Below are 11,422 nucleotides of genomic sequence, written 5' to 3' on the forward strand. Positions count from 1 at the left end.
AGAAAATTCGATTACTCTCGGCGCTGTGAGTCAACAAATTTCGGCAATTTCGCGCGCGATTCGCAAATGGCGCGACTGTGGTGCGCACAAAAAGACGCCCACCGGTGCACATCCCTGCTTGGTGCACGTGCCACATGGCCTTCTCTCTCCCGTCTGGGCTCGAGGCGAAAAAGATTTAGAACCGATCGTTCAAAGGTTTTGTGCTTTGGTAAAAACTTATACACATAGAAATAACAACGGACGCGCTTGGTTCGTAACATGCGCTAAATGCTGCATGCGAGATTCTGCATACTTCGGCACTACGGTAATCCTAGAAGTTTTGTGCCTATTTTTTTGCTCCTGCTGCGGTAATCAGTTCCTTTCTCCCGTCATCAGAGCTTGAAAAGCAAAAAAGAGCGCAGCTTCTACCCGACTTTCAAGACTCCGAACTAGAAGTAATAAAAAAATCAAGAGTCCGCACAGCACACCCTGTTCGTGTACATCCCGACACAAAATTACTCTGGATACCCAGTTTGAGATATGTGGGCACATTGTAAGCAGGTGCCCAAACTGCGCCTCATATCAATGCCGAGAGATATGTATTTCGTATACCATTAAACAATTATAAATGCTTTCCAGAAACCGCGCTTCTACACCTTGGCAGCGAAACCCTTCCGGTGACTTTCTTTTCAACAAAGCAAATGCAAGGATTGGGGCAAGTGTTAGATTTCATATCCTTAAATTCACTGAAAAGAATTTCATATCTCAGGGAAAATGCTTCACGCTACGTCAGGGTGTAGGTTATGCTTAACTAGGAGTAAAATATTTTTTTTTTTGTGTAACACATTTCCTAAGTGGCGTGAGCAGTGCGGGTGGTATTTGCTAATATACCCAGAAATTAATACTTTGAAAAACTTGAAGGGGAACACCCAATGGGCGCTCAGCCTGCATCGTCAACTAGAAGATGGAATACGCTGTATTTGCGCAGTGTACTAACTTGTTGTCATCGGGATGCTCACTTTTGACCGTCTGAGTAAATAACACGACAAAATCACCGGTTGCACTGCAGAATACAGCACTCCCTTTTACTTCATACTCGTCACCATTGCAGTTATTCTGTTTGCTCTGTAGCATGGTACATTGTATACACCACGCTTTTAAGGATTTGATATATGATTTGTAGTGACAATGTCTTGCACATTGTTTTTGTAGTTCCTTGGTGGCATTGAACGGTATTCTTTTTGTTAGTTCCCTCACCTGTTGTAATGCCTCACAGCTGCAGCGTCTGCAGTAAAAGAATAAATAAAAATTTCCACCTGCAACCATGGTCACTAAGCCAGAAACTACGTGCAAGGACGAAGGGTTCAGAAGGCGGTAAAAACCGGGCAGCGGAAATGACTCACTCACAGGACAAGTGACGTGAGTGTCGGAACAAGTTCAAGCTCAGAAAAATAATTGCTTCGTTGTTTCTTGAGGCGACTACGTGTAGATTGCAGCCGACAAACATAGGCATGTGGCGAAATGAGGACGAAAGTGACTGTATACGGCTGGTTCGGGATTTCCTGCCTCACCTTCATTCCATGCACGTTGTCCTCCTTCATCCTAGCCTACCCTCCTCTTCACTTCCTAACCCTCACCTCACCCCCCGAGGCCCTCATGGGGAAGAGGGCTCGCTGCCGTGAGGGTCGTGCCTACGTCTGCCCTGCGCAACTCTGCAAATGAACGGCCTTTCTCGGGATTTCCGATGTTTGCAAATTATACGCGCAGAAGTTGCACGCGTCGCGATTGGGTTGTTTGTGTCTTAAGGTACATTAGAGGAGTTATCCGCGACGCGATGCTTTCGCTGAAAGGATCGACCATGTAACGAATACGGAACAGACGCAAGCAGCGGCATGCCTTAATTGTGACCAGTATCATGCGTCGCTGTTTCTATTATTTGTGGAGAAGGCAATAAACGGAGAAAAGTAACCCTGGGAACGAACACCTGAACTCGGCGGATCCTCCTTTGTGCAGCTTTTGCAGTAAAAAGCAGCGTAACTCATTATCGCTCCCTGTTTGAAACCAGACAGATAGGCTGAAACAATACAGCTGCGGTTTTTATCTTGAGTGCACTCGCTTTCTTTGGCCATTACATCGATACAGTAATACTTAGTGAAGGTAGCACCTGCTAATTGATGTAACATCGAGCTTTTACTCTATGTATTGTGTCTGAAAGTATACAGTATGTCTAAAAAAATATTCGGCTTAATTTGAAAATGAACCGAGGAATCATCCACGCGCCGTGGTACCTGTGGTGCTGTTTACTTCTCTAAAAACTTGTGTTTTGAGTAACATAGCCGTCTTTATTTCTGCACCCTCGAATTTGAAACACACTAGATGGTGTCGGTCAGCAAAGCCTGAAAACTATGTGGTCCTTACGGAAAGCCGGCTTTTGTCGAATCCTGCTTTTCGCTTCGTTTAAAAAAGCGTTATTTATGTAAGCCCGTTTTGTTCACACGGGAGTTGGCTGGGCAATAAAGTGTGGTGCGGAAGTTTCGTAGCCATAAGACAACTGTAAGATTCCAATGAAATTCTGTTCGGATCCAGAATCGGGCGGCTCGCTTCGCTTGCTTAGTATACGTATGCTACATGGGTTAGCGCTAGTGCTGTAAAATTGTTCACTGATCTCGGCTCATTCGTTCTTCGAAGAAAGGCGTCACGGTGGCCTTATTTCATAATGTGTATCATAACCACCCTGACCTTCGAACGTCCTTTCTAGTACCACCCGTACGAACATCGCGTCGTCTTTTCAGTTCTCTGAGTGTGCAGCTTATAACAGGTTCCACAGATGCGTTCAATAAGTCATTCTTGCCCATGGCTATTGACTAATGGTATTCGATTCCCGAATTAATCGTCCATGAACACGGCAACCCCAAATTTAGGCAGTTAATATTAGCTCATTTTGCTAAGCTGATGAACAGCAGTAGGTTTTCAATTTTCTTTCCTGCTTGTCTCCAGTCTGAAACTGAAATTTTGCTTTGTTAATGCTCTCTAATATCACTTATATAGTATATTTTATTCTCTGCCTGCATACTATTTTGAGCGTATTGTGCTTGTAAAAACTGTTCTGAATATTCTGTAAACGTATGCGGTCATGAATTGCATGGGTGTCCTTGTCGTCCGTTTGGTTTTCGCATTGCACTTTCATTACGCATGGTTTAATATAAATGTTTAACTTTACCATGCTTTTTTGTTTGTTTTTCATTGTATAATAATATGACCACTGACACACTTTCTTGTCCCCCCTTATGTACCCAAACAGGGCTTTTAAGGGACAATAAATGATGATGATGATGGTGATGATGATGATGTGCATATATCGTTTAATAGAAGGTCAATAATGAAGGAAAAAGGCTCAAATGACTGTGCTACCCCACGTAAACTGTGTGCATCAGCACTGCGACACGTTTTCCACGGTGACAAATTTATGTTGGGCATGAAGGCATTTTTCAGCGTTCCTCATAAACGTTTATTCGCGGTGGTTAAAAAATTAAGCAAAAAGTTCGCGCTCGAATAGTACAGTTCCCGCCTTGATGACACCGGCTGCACGATGGCTAGTCAGGTTTCGTAGATGATAGATTTTCATTTTTATTTCGCTGACGTCCGGGAATCTACAAAGGTAATCTTTCGTTTTGAACGTAGCACACACTGGGAAGCAATCCATTAATACTGGAAGAACTGGCCGGACACTCCTCCGCCAGAATTAAGTCGTTCAGGTGCGTGCTGCACCAAACACTTCAGCTGGCTTGCAGAAGCTTCGGATGAGTGGAGCGATAATGGCTCTTTGATGAAGTGTGCAAATTTCCCGAGCCGCAAATGATGTTGAACAATGCGGTCAATGTGTCTGGCCCAGTCAATTTCGGCTCCTTTAAGTACTAAGGTAACAAGAGCGTGACCAGTGGTATTTATCCCAGCCCATACCATGACGAAGACCGTGCGTCAGTCGCGAGGAACGACCACCTGCAGGTAACAAAAAATTAATATCTTGTTCGCTATGCTACCTATAGGATGCTAATTTAGACAGCGGTTTGTACAGTTCTTGACGGCACCATGACCAGGATACGCCAAAGAAGCATAAGCCTTCTATCATGAGAAATTCCCAAAAAAAAGTCGTCCGTGAAGATTCCTTTGATGGTGGCGTGCATGACGGCACCGACGAAGGCATCGAGAGTGGAAAAAGAACTGGCTTCTCTAAAAGCGCCCATTTGGCAAAAGTAAAAAATATATAATAAGAAGCAGCTACGTGTCAGATGACCACAAACCTTAACATGGCCTGAAGTCTCCTAACTCTGCTTTCTGAAACAAGAGTGAATGATGTTTGGAATTGTCTTCTAAAATCGTCGAGTCGCTTTAAGTAGCTCAAGCCACGAGTCCTGGTCAATAGGAGCAAGCAAAAACCAGATATAATCCAGCTGATCCTGATGAGTTGAGGTAATGTGCAGATGCAGCGAGCAGCTCGCATGCATATTGCAAGGTTTATTAGTAGGCACTAGGCAGTAATAGGCAGTATAGAAGCCACCCCAAAGAAACGACTATGTGCAAGCAAAGACAGTGTCTTCCGACCTGCTTCTGTACAACAAAACTCGAGAAGCACAATATTTCCTAAACGCTATAGTAGAAAAACTACGAGGTGCGACGTGCACCACCGCGTTCCTCGCGAGAAAGGCGCGGAATGCCCACCTTCTCCGCATTCGCTTTCTTTCCCTTCACGATAACTGCCCGCCCGTACGGAGTTGTTGATCACGCGATGTTTGTATGTTAGGCGTCCGCCACGGCAACAGCGCCAACGGCGGGTGTCGCTAGGAGGCGCCTCTGGTCGCGTGGTTTCGTCAGCTAGCAACAGGTAGTGGGTTTCGCCTGCTCCGCTCCGTGGGTTACTCCACGGGTGCATGGTGTGCCTCCTCTCCCTTGAGAAAGGGGGCAGGAGCAGCTAGCAGCCGGGCTCCAAAAATATCTACTGGTGTGAGGCGGCCGGTTTTCTTTCTTTCCCTTTCTCTCTCATTCCACGCCGGCGATTGCCAGAGTTCCTGTCTCTGCGCTGCTATTGCGCCGCGTCGGGAAGTCTGCGCGCCTACTACATCCACGCCGGCGTCCATTTTCTCGATCATATCGGACCTTTTAGTGCTAGGAATTGCGTCTCACCTTTCGCCCACCTTCCGGGCTTCGAAACAAGGCACAGAGTAAAAGCGGGAAAATAAGGCTCGTAAAATGAGGGTCGCAAAGAATTTTTTAAAAAATGGATAGTGATGACTGAGACGCTTAGAGCCAGTTCAACAGTATCATCGGCTAAGCATCGAAATGTGCGACGGTTCAGCGTGTTGTGTATTGGACATTGATCTTAGCGATGCTTTTAACCCTCTTTGATGGCGCTCCACTTTTAACTTTTCGTCAAAACTTCCCCCGAAGTGGTTCTTGCACTACCTTCAACGCAAACCAAAACTGCCAAACTTTTTGCTTGACCCTCCCTTTAAGAATGCGGTGGAAGCTTACGCGCCAAGACAACTTGCTGGCGAGTTGGTAACGGTATTCCCTAACTGCAGCGCAACTGACGAGTCGTAGTAAGGGAGGACATGACACAGCATTGTGCCGCGCCCTCCCTTACTAGGTCTCGAAAATTGCGCTGTAGTTAAATAATTCCACGTCAAGCTGGCTCCAGGTTAGTGGCTGTGCTACTCTTCTGTACATCCCCTTCATTACTTACGGCTGCCTTATGCGAATACGTTTTTTGCTGCCTATTCACGAAATATTGGAAATCACTGGTTGGATGTAATCTAGCACGTTAACTCGTACGAATGCTTTATTGATAAGGAAGTGGAGGATAGCATCTGTCCCTTTCAGTACCGAAGGGTGGTACCAACATACGCAGATTTCTTGTCAGTTGAATTTCATTGTCGTCATCATCATGATCACTAGGGTTACGTTCACTGCCGGACAGAGGACTCGATATTCAATGGGCCTTTCCTTGTGTCGGCCGCCGCCACACTATCAAAACAAATCTACAAGTCTCCTGCCCCCTTCTGAATCGCTGATTTCCCGACTGCCATTGTTCTCTTATGTTGAGCTGGTAGATCACTGGCTATCTTTTTTCCTGATTGCAAACCCCCCTCCCCCAGGAAAATTTCTTTCTTTTGGTTTCCGCTAGTATATTATTAGGTGGTGTTTGTTTCCCAACAAACACTGCTCTCTTTCTCTTGATAATATTCCTATTGTTTCCTTTTTCGTAACTTTTTTTCTTTTTTGTTGTTACACAGAATATATACAAACAGTCCTTCGACCCTTGTCCACGGATAGTAACGGATAGCTCACGGGCTGTGCTTATTCATATTTTCAGCTATTTCGTTAAACCAAATGTTTCGGCTCCACAGGCCAAGTAATGGTTGAATTCGACCGTAGTGTACTTTACTTTTGAGCAATATCAATAAACGGGATGACCCCTGTACTTTGTAACGACATTAAACAAAAGGAAGCATTTCAAGCCATCACCTTGCGGTGAAAAAACACTGACCATCCTTTTCCTAATGCGCTTTTTTTTTTTCCAGGGAGGAAAAAGACAGGCAGTAGATTTATTGCAAGCATGTTCCGTCACGAAAGCTTTTTCCTTAATTTTTCAACAGTCTTTGTACATAACTGAGATATTTCGCCTCTTTATTTACAAGCGTTCCAGGTTGTTAAAGCGAAACGATGCGGAGCATTACGTCAAAGTGTAAATCTCTCTAACAACACCGTCATTATTTTTCCAGTGGCGCGAAAAATAAAGCGAAACCAATTTTTCTCAAGTAGTTTTGATTGCACAGCGAAGTTATTCGGCTTGGCGCCCACTCGCAAGCAGGTAGAGTACCCTAATTATTTAACTAATGAACTGGTTAATTCAGTTCATTTTTTGCTTTTAATGGCCATAATTTATTTTCACAAACAGAAATACACGCTCGATCATACTGAGTGAACAGCGCAAAAAGCAGTCGGACACAAGACGAGCGCTGCCTATTAAGTATGAACCTTTACCAACTCGCCCAACTCAAGATACTGCATACGCTCGCACATTCGTTCCTAACCATTTCGGCGAAGCGCGGCTGTAAATAACACAGCAGTCAGACTAACTGTATTTTTCCAGGGCTTGAAACCGAAACGTGTAAGCCCGGCTGGTGGCGCGTGTTTCCCCGCCTCCTTCTTTTAAGCCACGCTGTTTTCCTCACCGGAGCGCGAAACCGTCATCTCGTGTTATCGCTTAGGGCGTGGGCTGCCCTGGCCCTTGGGCTTCTCTTAACTTTGGTCTGCCTCCGCCTGAGCATTGCGTTACGATAGAATTAGAGCCCAGTGTGCAGTGCCATTGCGCGGGCTACCTGCACACTGAGACTACAGCGTTGGTTTCGTATTTAACCTTGCAAAAGCATGGAGCCAGCTTTTGTCTTTTAGTTTTACCACGCGGAGGAAGCTCCTGCCTAATGGCATGATGACATCAATGAGCTGGAGACTATCTACGAGCAAGCTGACATGGCGTCTGAATATGCAACAATGCGAGCGCGTGTCTAGCACGACTGGCGGGCAGTGGCAAATTTGCTCTTGAGGTTTTTAGAGGACACCGGCCTTTTGGGACAATGGTAGTAACAATTTCATTCAATTACGTGACTTTGGCGGAGCAGTTTTCTAGGTACCACTGCAAGGCTATCCCCGCCTGCACATGGGTGCCACCACCATGACCACCCAGTTTATGCAAAGGAGCATCCAGTCATGATATTCAAACGCACAGGTATTTTGTACGCGTTTACTTATAGTTATGAGTGAACAGAATGAAGGCGCGAACGTTATGTCTTGAGCGAAAATCTGTGTGATGTACTTGGGGTTTTGACCGAGAGATATGCAACCACTCGTAAATTGGAAGGTCTACTGGAGCAGGCCGCACAGGAGATGTCCGGTTAAGCATTGCATCCACATGCAACGAATAAGGCGCAACAAAAGAGTTAACACAACCGAGTCACACGGGAAAATGCACTAACACATTGTCTCGCGCGAATCGGTCATGTTCCTCTTTCGTTGCGCTTCATTCGTCATAGGAAGAAATATACACCAACCGGCATTGCATTCATTAAATTCACCCGTTCCCCGTGAGTTTGCATCAAGCGGCTAAATGCCTCAGATTTTCAAACGCGGCTAGACTTCGCCACCTTGTAGTAAATTAAGAGAGGCACAGACCTAGACTTTCTAGATAAAGTTTTTTGGACGGACGGAGGACATTTCTGACCAGATTCAACTATCAACCACCATAATGCCCACTACTGGCTGGACGTGACCCTCGCTGGCTATGCATAAGCATAAGCGGAAAGGTTTGGTTCGGTTTGGTGTATATGGGTTTAACGTCCCAAAGCGACTAAGGCTATGAGGGATGCCGCAGTGATCGAAGGGCTCCGGAAATATCGACCACCTGGGGTTCTTTAACGTGCACTGACATCGCACAGCACACGGGCCTCTAGAATTTCGCATCCATCAAAATTCGACCGCCGCGGCCGGGATCGAACCCGCGTCTTTCGGGTCAGCCCTTACAACAATGGTCTACAGACAGTCTATAGACTTCTTATAGACTCGGTCGCCTTCATATAGATATTTCTTTTTTGTCTATTCATAGTCTGTAGACTGTCTATAGACAAAAGCCTAGTAAAAGTGTATGGCCATAAATCTATATATTGCCTGCAGACTGTCTATAGGATTTGTATTGCCTATAGGCTGTTCTCTAGGGTTTGTCTACAGAGGGTCTATTGACTTTATAGACAGAAGTCAATGGACAGTCTATGGACTGTCTAAGTAAATTTTTGTAAGGGAGCACCCGAGCGCCATAGCCACTGAGCCACCGCGGCGGCCCCATAAGCGGAAAGATAACTGGCTTGTAAGCGCATGGTGCGGGGTCGTCAACGGCTGAACTGTGAATCAATACTTTAAATGCTCTCTGAGACGCTGAAATAATTCGCGATGGTGCAGTCGAGGAGCTCACTGGCAGTTTACCTCTGAGCACCCTTAAAGGGCAACTCTGTGGTTTTTCCAACATCGTGAGTTAATGATCGCGTCATATTCCTTTCATTTAATTGTCACCAGTCCAAGAAACCTTTTTCAATGCACGAAGTGGAACTGTTTTAAAAGAGCAATAACGGTGAACCAAAATCGAGACTTGGTTTGTGGCCAAGGACGACCCTCCGGTTGACACACCAATGACGTTACAGACATTATTAGAAAAACACTCGTACGCACGTTGAATGGGTGAAATAGCGACTGGAACTGACAACTTCATTCATAAAATAACTAAGACGTTCTTACACGAGCCTAGAAGTTTACTCTTCACGCGTTGAGCGAGCAATAATGAACGGTAAATGTATAATGTTTGTGACGTCGCCAATACAGTGTTGCCTGAAAACGTCACTTGAACTGAGAACATGGAAACGGCAAATTTAAAATTGATTTGCGCAGCATTTAGATTAGTGATACTTTTTTTAGATAGATAAGTGATACTTTTTGAACAACATTTTGGTCGATAGTAGCAAAGCACCCGGCCAACGATTTTATTAGCCTCAGGAAAGCGCTTCCTCTATTTTTACAATGCCAGCCGCATCGCTCGCTTCGCAATGGGAGCCCCTGGTACGCCTCACTTCAGTTAGTTGCCGCGCTGCGGCGCTACCCAGATGGTTGGACTGCTTGTGTCATGCTTGCCAACGTGCCAACGGTCGCGCGGTGCCGGCGTTATCTGTCCTACTCCTATATTACAGACCTACACCACGCGTCTGTCAGATTCCTGCTTCGTACCCCTTCTTGCGTAGCTCTCGATTCATCCGCGGCGCAGCGCTTTTTCCGACGACAATCGGCTGGGTGAGCAGCTTTGCTCGCCGTTTGCAGAGATGGGCTCAGGCGTTCGCTCCGCCTATCGCTTGAGGATGCTGTTCCTTGGCAGACGGATAGCGCGTTGTAAGTTGTTACGTTTGTTCGTTTCGTGGCACCATGATTAACGAAAATTTGTTTTGCCCGAATAAATGATGTGGTCCGCGACGCTGACGAGGTGTCCTGCCAGCAGCACTAAAATGGCGACAGTTAATTATGGAAAGCACGGCTGCTGCTTTCAGTTTTGTGCGACGTGTGGGAAATTTTAAGCTTATTTGTAGAAAATAAGGGGACGTTCACGTGCATTTATTTACATATATTTACAACTCTTTACAGCAATAGCATATACAATATTTTGCATGTGTCTGCTGCTATATACATTACAACTCTGTGTTTATAGCCATTTACATTTCTAGAAATTGTGAATTTGCTTGTATTGACACGTATTTACAGACATCACAGATATGCATTGTAGCGCAACCTCATTTGTACGCGCGAGGAGAACAAAGCATCTCGTGCGCGAGCGGAACATAACAGTGAAAGAAATAAAACACACCTAACGCCCGCCTGGACAACCAGTTCGTACGCCCTCGTGTGTTTGATCGCCCTTTCCTGCGGCCTGAAGCGCCGAAGAAACGCTGCCTTGGGATTCGGCCTTTACGGTGGCTGCGCTTGAAGACGTGCTGAAGCGGACTTGATTTCGATTTTATCTGCCTCCTTTCCTTCAAGCGTTTTTTTTTTAGTTTTGCATCGTTTTATTAGCACCTGGTTGTAGTCAAGACCAGGCAGAACGTCCGAAATGCTTCGGCATCAGCTGCTGCGCCGTGCATTTGCGACTGGAGTTCGCAGCTGCAGTCTGCTACGCACAGAGAAAAATCTTCATCTAGTTGTTGTAAAGATGACAGCTTAGCCTGCAGAAAGTAGAGCTACGACTTGAAAGCTACTGTTACTTGGCAGTTTCGAAAAATGCCTTCTCGGGAACATATATCATTCCTTCTATATTTAATTCTCCCATTTTCTTTACTCAACATGATTGACTCGCAAATCAATGGACTAAAACGTATTACTAACTACCTTTACCCTCTGATTTCATGTTTCTGCCGAGCAGTTTCACAGTACGTCTCCCGGAACGTTTCAGTACTGCAGCTAAAAGACATACACGGTTCGAACAAGTCCACCCTACTCTCTGTGGCCCCTTTTAAAACCAGCTCGTGCAGTGGCTCCACGGTGAGCACCGTATACCCGATTACTATGAGGGATGCAGACCGCCGCCTCACGAAGAAAGAACGTTTCAAAAACTGTATTCGTCTGTTTTCCGTCGTCAGGCGTCACTCAGATGGTCACTCTCCCCCACAGACGTAGAACAGGCGCGAAGGCTAGCCGACGGGGGAGAGTAGGAAAGGAGGATAGGAGAGGGCCTTGCACGGTCGGATTGGCCGTGCTCGGCAGGCATTGTAAAAATAGAGGAGGCACTGCTCAGGAGAACGAACTTACGACGTTGCCTTCCTCCTAACAGAATTTAGTTTCCTTGCGTTCTTTGCTGTCA

The sequence above is a fragment of the Amblyomma americanum genome, chromosome 1, assembly GCF_052857255.1.
Source record: "Amblyomma americanum isolate KBUSLIRL-KWMA chromosome 1, ASM5285725v1, whole genome shotgun sequence".
NCBI classification, from domain to species: Eukaryota; Metazoa; Arthropoda; class Arachnida; order Ixodida; family Ixodidae; genus Amblyomma; species Amblyomma americanum.